Source organism: Pteropus vampyrus, unplaced genomic scaffold, assembly GCF_000151845.1.
Source record: "Pteropus vampyrus isolate Shadow unplaced genomic scaffold, Pvam_2.0 Scaffold266, whole genome shotgun sequence".
Classification (NCBI taxonomy): domain Eukaryota; kingdom Metazoa; phylum Chordata; class Mammalia; order Chiroptera; family Pteropodidae; genus Pteropus; species Pteropus vampyrus.
Window position 1 is genome coordinate 1144808 of NW_011889047.1, and position 7291 is coordinate 1152098.

Below are 7291 nucleotides of genomic sequence, written 5' to 3' on the forward strand. Positions count from 1 at the left end.
ACAGATATGACAATTAAGCATCTGAAAAAAATGCTCAATTTTTACTAATGAACTGAAGTTAAAATAAGAAATGAGATTCTACTACATACGTATAAGAACGGTTATTTATAATCAGAAAAACTGACAGTATCATTTGTTGGTAAGGATGAGGCATAACAAAAATTCATTCATTGCTAGTAAGAACGCATAATGGTAATCACTTTAAAAGACTTTTTGGCAATTTCTTATAAAGCTGAATACGGTCTCACCACGTGACCCAGCAGTCACGCTACCAGCTATTTACCCAACTGATATGAGGACTCGGGTCCACACGCAAACCTGCATGTGAATGTTTACAGCAGCTCTGTTCACAATCACCCAAGACGGCAAGAACCCAAGGAGCCCTGCAACAGGCAAAGTGGATACACAAGGTGTGCGGTGTCCACAGAATTAAACGTGATTTGGCAACAGGGAGACATGAGCTAACAAGCCATAAAAAGACAGAGATTGCTCTTAAGTGCATACTGTTAAGTGCAAAAAGCTAGTCTGAAAAAAAGCCTGCATATTGTACAATCCTAATCATACACAACTTTCTGGAAAAAGTCAAAACTACACAGAGAGAGAGGAAAAGCGCAGTGGCTGCCAGGTGTCCCGGGGGAGGAAGCACAGCATCCTGCTGGTGACGAAAGTACTCTGTACCGTGTCATAATGGCAGACACGCGACCCTCGGCCTTTGTCAAAACTCAGAGAACTTCACAGCACAAAAATAAACTTTAATGCGTAAATTTTTTTACTTTAGAAGGACGGAAGGCAGAATGTGAGAAAATAATCTAAATGTCTGAAACAGTCTCGCCGAAGGAGGCGGAGGACAAGGTGCTGACCTGTGTAACTCTGGAAATGAGTCTGTAAGGCCAAAGGCAAAGGAACTGCACACAGTCGCAGGACTCCAGTGAATGAAGGTGCTGCCCCGTGGGGGAAGGGTCCATAATCCAGACACTGTCATTCGTGTTCACTGGAACTGAGCAGTTAAATCTGCGGATGGTGGGAATGAGGTTGCTCGGTGGCAGCGTGGGATCTCGCAGACGAGCAAGAGGAGCGGCCCAGAATGATCCAGTTTAGAAGGAACAGTAATTTGGCTGGCAACCTGAAAGGTGCATACGGAACAGCTTCCTTCTGATGCTGAGTAATTCCTAAAGAGGCAGACAGACACACAGACAAAAGCCACAGCTATACCTCCTACTTCAGGGTTCTGTCAGGGAACCACGGAGTCCTGATGGAAAAGATGAGACTCATTTGGTTTTAACGCATGGTAATGCGAAATGCCAACAACAAAACGCTAAGGGCAGCGACACTGCACTGTGCATCTTTTTTTTTTTTTCTTATCTAGTAACACTGAGCTACTTCCGTCTTCAGAGAAGTCTAGCAAGCTTCGAACTATGTAACATGTTACGATTCTACCCGCCTGCAATCCAGAGATTCAGCGTTTGCAGATGAAGATTCTGTGAATGCGCGCGCACACACACACACACACATAAGTGAGTCTAAACCTTTTATAAAGCCATACAGAAAAACATAATGGCTTCCCAGGAACTCAACACCTGGCTTCAACAATTAGGAACTCGTAGCCAATATCGTCGATCTGCACCCCACCATCATATAAATTTGAAGCAAATCCCAGACATCATTTCGAAACATTCATACATGTCCATATGTATCTCAAAAAGAACTATTCTAAACACAAATGATATTATCAAAGAATAATGATTCTCAGTACCACCAAATATTCAGATGCTCAAGCTTCTAATTCTCGATTTTTTTTCATGTTGCCCCTGAACCTGGACCCCGGTGAGGTCTGCATGCTGCAGCTCTGGCATTTCTCAAAGGTTCCTTTTACCCTGTGGTTCCCCCTGCCATCGCTTCCATTCTCCTCGTTGTCATTTATTATCGCATAAAGCAGATCTTTTGTCCTATGGTCTGCTACAGTCTGCATTTTCTGACTTTGTCGCTGTGGTTTTGTTTAGCATGTTCATCTGCCCCCTGAATTTCCTGAAAACTGAACTTAAATCTGGACCCCTGCACAGAGGGAGGTTCGATTTGGGGGTAAGGAGGCAATTTTGCTAAGTGGTACTGTGTTCTGCCAGAAGCTCACGCCACCTGGCCTTCTCCCTGTCTGTGACGTCAGCAGCATCAATGGTGCAGAGTTACTAATTCATTCATTAGGGCTTGAAAATGGTGGCTTCCTATTTCTATAATGCCGTCTTCGTTTACTAGCTGAAATAATAAAAGAAACTTCACTTCATCTACCGTTTGGCTAGTTCATATGGATAAAAGGCGGGGTAGATGCTTAATCTGTTCCCCTGTACTCAGCAGTTTCCACATGACTGGTTCGGCAGTCAGTCTCCTGTGGGCGAGCCACTGAAAACATCAAAGTATTATCACGGAATTATGTATTTGAACAACCTGATCTGTCTCCTCCACTGTAACATCATCCTTACCCACACTCGAATTGTCCCATCTTTTTGGGCAATGGGAGAAGCCTCTTCAAGGTGACTCCGTCACTGTGACAAGAATCTGATGGCCTTCGGAGGATCGCTAAGGCCAGATGCTCCGGGTTTGGCCTGTACATTTTCTGCCCCAGAGCTGGAGGCAGATGATTTTCCTTAGGCCCTCTGGTACCTTTACTGGGCAGTAGGATTTCGAGGCCTGGAATGATGGGCTCAGATTACTTACTTACATGTACCATGCCATCCACACACAGTACGCATACAGTATATGAGCGTTATAAACAGATAAAGGGGTTTTCTCTTTTTTGTCCTTTAGGATATCTTATCAGATAAATGAGCAAACACTGTATTTTAAAGTCACTTGATGTCTACAGCCATGCTATCCTGAACAAGCCCGATCCCATCTGATCTCGGAAGCTAAGCAGGGTCGGGCCTGGTTAGTACTTGGATGGGAGACCACCTAGGAAGACCAAGTGCTGTAGGCATAAAAAATAAAAAAATAAGGGATTGTAAGCTGACAAGGTCTTTGCAATCTGTGAGGTCAACCAAGGGTTGCCTGGCCTAAAAAGTAAATAAATAAATAAAAAGAAAAAATAATAAAAATAAAGTCCCTTGAAATATTCTCTCTGGCTATACATTTGGATTCACTTCAGATATATCTTTAAATGTGTCTTTATGACAAATTATTATTCTAAAAATGGGTATCCATATGTCCAATCACTTATTTCCGAAATCTTATCTTAATATTAAAAATTTAGAAAACCACTTTCAAATCAGAGGTTAAAAAATGACTGCTTTTCTCAGAGACATTTTTAGATTCGTCATAAGTACTAAAGGATCTATTGTTAGAAATAGGGGGCAAAAAGCTCAACTTTTCAAGTATTAATTCTACCATCTTAATTTGTGGAGAAAGACCCCAATGCGTGTCTGTCTGTATTCTTTAAAAGGAAAAAAAAAGTCAAAAACATACGGCAAGAGCCCAGCACCCTGCCCCGACTCCGCCCGTTACCTCGCGTTCTGGTTCCTGGGCCTGCCTGTTACCCAGCCCAGGCCTCCCTGATCTCAAAAGAACGCTCTCCTCCCAAAGGAGGTGTCTTAACACCAAGGCCCTTGCTCACACCCCATCACAGAAAAAGGGGGAAAAGCCCTAAGTTCCCATTATCTCACTATAGCTAATCTCAGCTAGACTAGAAGAAATGACGTATTTTAAAATTCTCAGGTACACATAACTAATAATCGTTTTTCCTGATCTAACAGTAATTGCTGCAATTCTCTAATTACCTACGTTTACTCTAGGTGTGAAGGAAAATGACTTTCAGCTTCTTAAATGCTAGTCCGACTCTAAGATAGATCATGACTTAGAAAAAGAAACAAGTTTTGTGCTATTAAATACTGTGCTGTCATAACAGCTCGATAGATAACGAAGAGCCTGACGTGAGGGGCTGACGTGCACGTCACGGGAACAGTGACAGAGCTGCCGTGAGTGCTGAGCTGGGACCGCCTGGTGGACAGTCTGACCGCTTAATGTGAATGCTATAGAGTAAGAAGGGTTAAGAATTTGAGTCGACGTCTTTGATCCTGTTTCGTTTTTTCCATGAATGAAGCCAGGCAGCAAAACCAGAACTAACATTTCAGGAAGGTGGATTACACCTCTGCTGCAGGCAGACATTTTTTGGGAAACGAGCTCCTATCACTGGATCAGGCCACCTCAGCAGGCGGTGCATTCTCTTACCACTGAGGGGTTCGGGAGAGGAAAATCCGGGGGGGCTTCAGAGACCTTTCCCAGTCTGAGATGTCATCACATTTTCAACTACCCAGGAGATGGGTGTATATACACAAATTTACTTAAAAATTCTTATTAGTATCCAAAGGTAGCTCCAAAATATATGTCAGAAAATTTTCTAATAGTAACACAGATGAATCATTTTAGCAACTTAATAACAAGTGTCAAGTTAAGACAAAACAAGATATCTCATGTCATAGTAAGCAGAGCTGGACTGTCATGTTGCTTAGTGACAATCTTCCTGCTAGGTTGTCTGCGCACGTGTGTGTGTGTGTGTGTGTGTGTGTGTGTGTGTGTTTGTATTTTCAAATGAGCTGCATGTAACTGTACTTCCAGGTTGCATATGTTTCTATGCACAACTTTGATTTATCCCAAAACAAATGAAGGTTTAAATGAAGAATAGTAAGTCTAAAATCAGTTAAGTTTGCTTTCGAAATCCCAAAATTCAACTCCATACACCTTCTCCTCACTGGGCACTCACTTCTCTCACACCTGCGCTCCAACGACTCACCTCTGCCCCCACCAAAGGGTAAAAACTGCGAGCAGCATCTGTAATCACAGCCCGCCCTCACTGACTGCTCGGTTCACGTACGATATATCCTAGAATGGGGGCACGTATTAGCTCATTGAGCCCCAGAGCATCATGCATCTGGCACTAAGTAAACGCTCAATAGATATGTGTTGAATAAATGAATTATAATCATCAGAGTATAAAAAAAATGAGGGCAGAGTAGTAATTGGGTTACTTTTGTTGGCCACAGAAGCCATAATTAGGCTGAAACAAAGATTTAAGTCCATGAGCTGACCTCTGAAAGCCTGCTGCCTCTCGATTCTGACACTTCCTCCTGTCTGAGCTTCTTACACTTTAATGGGATTGCTACTGACTAGTGTTACTTCTCAATTTGGAATATAGTACACATTTCACATCAAATTATGAAATAAAAAAATCTGCTACATACACAATACACACACACAACGGAATATTATTCAGCCATAAAAAGAAGGAAATTCTGCCTTTTACAACAATATGGATGGACCTTGAGGGCGTTATGCTAAGTTAAATAAGTCAGAGAAAGACAAATACTATAGGGTCTCATTTATATGTGGAATCTAAAAAAGCAAAACTCAAAAGAATCAGAGAGCAGAGCAGCGGCTGCTGCGGTGGGAAGCTGCTCTAGGGTTGACGCCAGCTGTAAGAGCAGTCAGCCCAGAGGCCCACTGCACAGCACCGACTGCTATTAACAGAGCACTAAACACCTGCAAGTTAACAGGGTAGATCTTATGAAAACTGTGGCTGGAAAGGGCTTCTGTGGACAGTCACCTCACAGGGTGATCTGATCACAAATTCCTGGCTGGGCAGGTCTTGGGGGGCAGTCCCGCCCAGGCACAGAACTGATCCTCGCCTTAAGCCGTTGTTTCTTTGCATCTAGGGTCACACGCCTTGGAAATGCCTTTTGTCAGGCCCCTCTGGGGAGCACAAGGTCCTGTTAACTGTCCTGTAATCCCATCCCCGCCTAGCTCTCTCCCACCCCCAGTAACCCTCCTTAAAATCTTCCTTACTTTCCCTCCTTAATTCCAAATGCAGAAAAGAAACTGCAAACTGCCATCTTCCCGAGCACCTGAGATCTAGCTTCCTAGCAATTGTTGTCATTTTGGCTCAAAACACTCATAAAAATTCTCTACAGATCTGGATGTTCTTACATTGACAAAAGTTATCACCTCCAGAAGAGGGAACTATGTGAGGGACGGAGGTGTCAACCAGCCTTATTATGGTAATCATTACTCAGTGTTTACATATATGAAATCATTAAGTTGTACATCTTAAATGTACATTTCAAGTCAATAACCTCAATAAAGCTGGGAAAAATGTTTGCCTTATAATTACCCTTATCTATCTATCTCACCTAAATAATTCCCCCCGGCCCCCACCAAGTACATTCCCACTGAAACAAGATTTGTCTATGACCTAAAAAGCGGTCATTTAATGAACCCTGATTGAATACACTGCCACGATTCTGACCTACATAATTGATTACTTATTCCACACAAATTAATAGCCTGAAAGGTGTCCCGTCTGCAGAAAAGCCACTGCTCCCAATGTTTATAATTTGCACATCAGAAGGCGCATCCCACACTGCCGTATTTCTAAACCAGAATAAAATTGCCTGCTTCCCCTTGGCGGAGAACATCAATCAAAGTTTAACTGAGAAAGCCAAATAAAAACAAAAGCTCCTCCAAGGGATAAGATAAAGGTAAAAACAAGGATTTCTACATAGAACTTCAAGAGCGAGCTTAAGCACACCAAACTGTCCCCAGTCCACGCCTCAGAAAACGCCTCCCGCCAAAGTGAAGTCCAAACCGGAGGCAGGTGCGCAGGCACAGGCTGCGCAGCATGAAGGACCTAAGACTCTCAGCTCCCTAAGACCCCAAGTTTCCCGGTGGAAGACGGCATGATCCGGTCCCCCCAATTCTGAGTCACCAGCTGCATGCTCAGAATCAGGCTACGTTCCTTAAGAAAGTCACGTAACCATCTAAGTCTCTTGTTCTCACAAACAAAAGACCAGGCCAATAACGGTGCCTACTCCACAGGGATGTAATACATGCAGAATTATGAAGTCCGAGGGCAAATAGAAAACAATGCCCCACAGAGTGCAGACGGAGAGGTGAGCTCAAGGCAGATCTGTAAGTAAACTCAAGAGCCGTCTTGGAGGATATAGTCCACGAATCAGAAGACGGATAAAAACGTTCGGAAAGGCAGAAGCAGCCTGGAGGTAAAGGGAGAGGAGCGATTCCAGGAAGCTCAAGGCTTTTGGTGTGAAGACAGAGGGACAGACTAAGCTCCCTTTTTGGGGTGACGGTGCTATGGTTTGAACGGTTCATGGGTTGGAATAACGGACATGGATTCAAGGCACGAGGGCTGGGTGATCGCCGACTTTGGAAAGTGGCAGGTAGAATCAACGTGTAATTAATACAGTCCACGTGGTAACATTAACCAAATGACTAAAATCAAACTGTCTCCTGAAAA

The 7291-nt window shown here is 43.4% G+C and overlaps 1 protein-coding gene and 1 non-coding gene across 2 annotated transcripts in view; one reads left to right on the top strand and one right to left on the bottom strand.

Annotated features, from left to right (window-relative positions):
- The window catches only part of PDE10A (phosphodiesterase 10A), a 193373-nt gene that overhangs the window by 109728 nt on the left and 76354 nt on the right, over window positions 1-7291 (bottom strand). The gene's annotated exons all lie outside the window — the stretch shown is intronic.
- LOC111729526 lies at window positions 2850-2968 on the top strand. The gene has a single exon (XR_002776264.1). It is a non-coding gene; the product is annotated as a 5S ribosomal RNA (ribosomal RNA).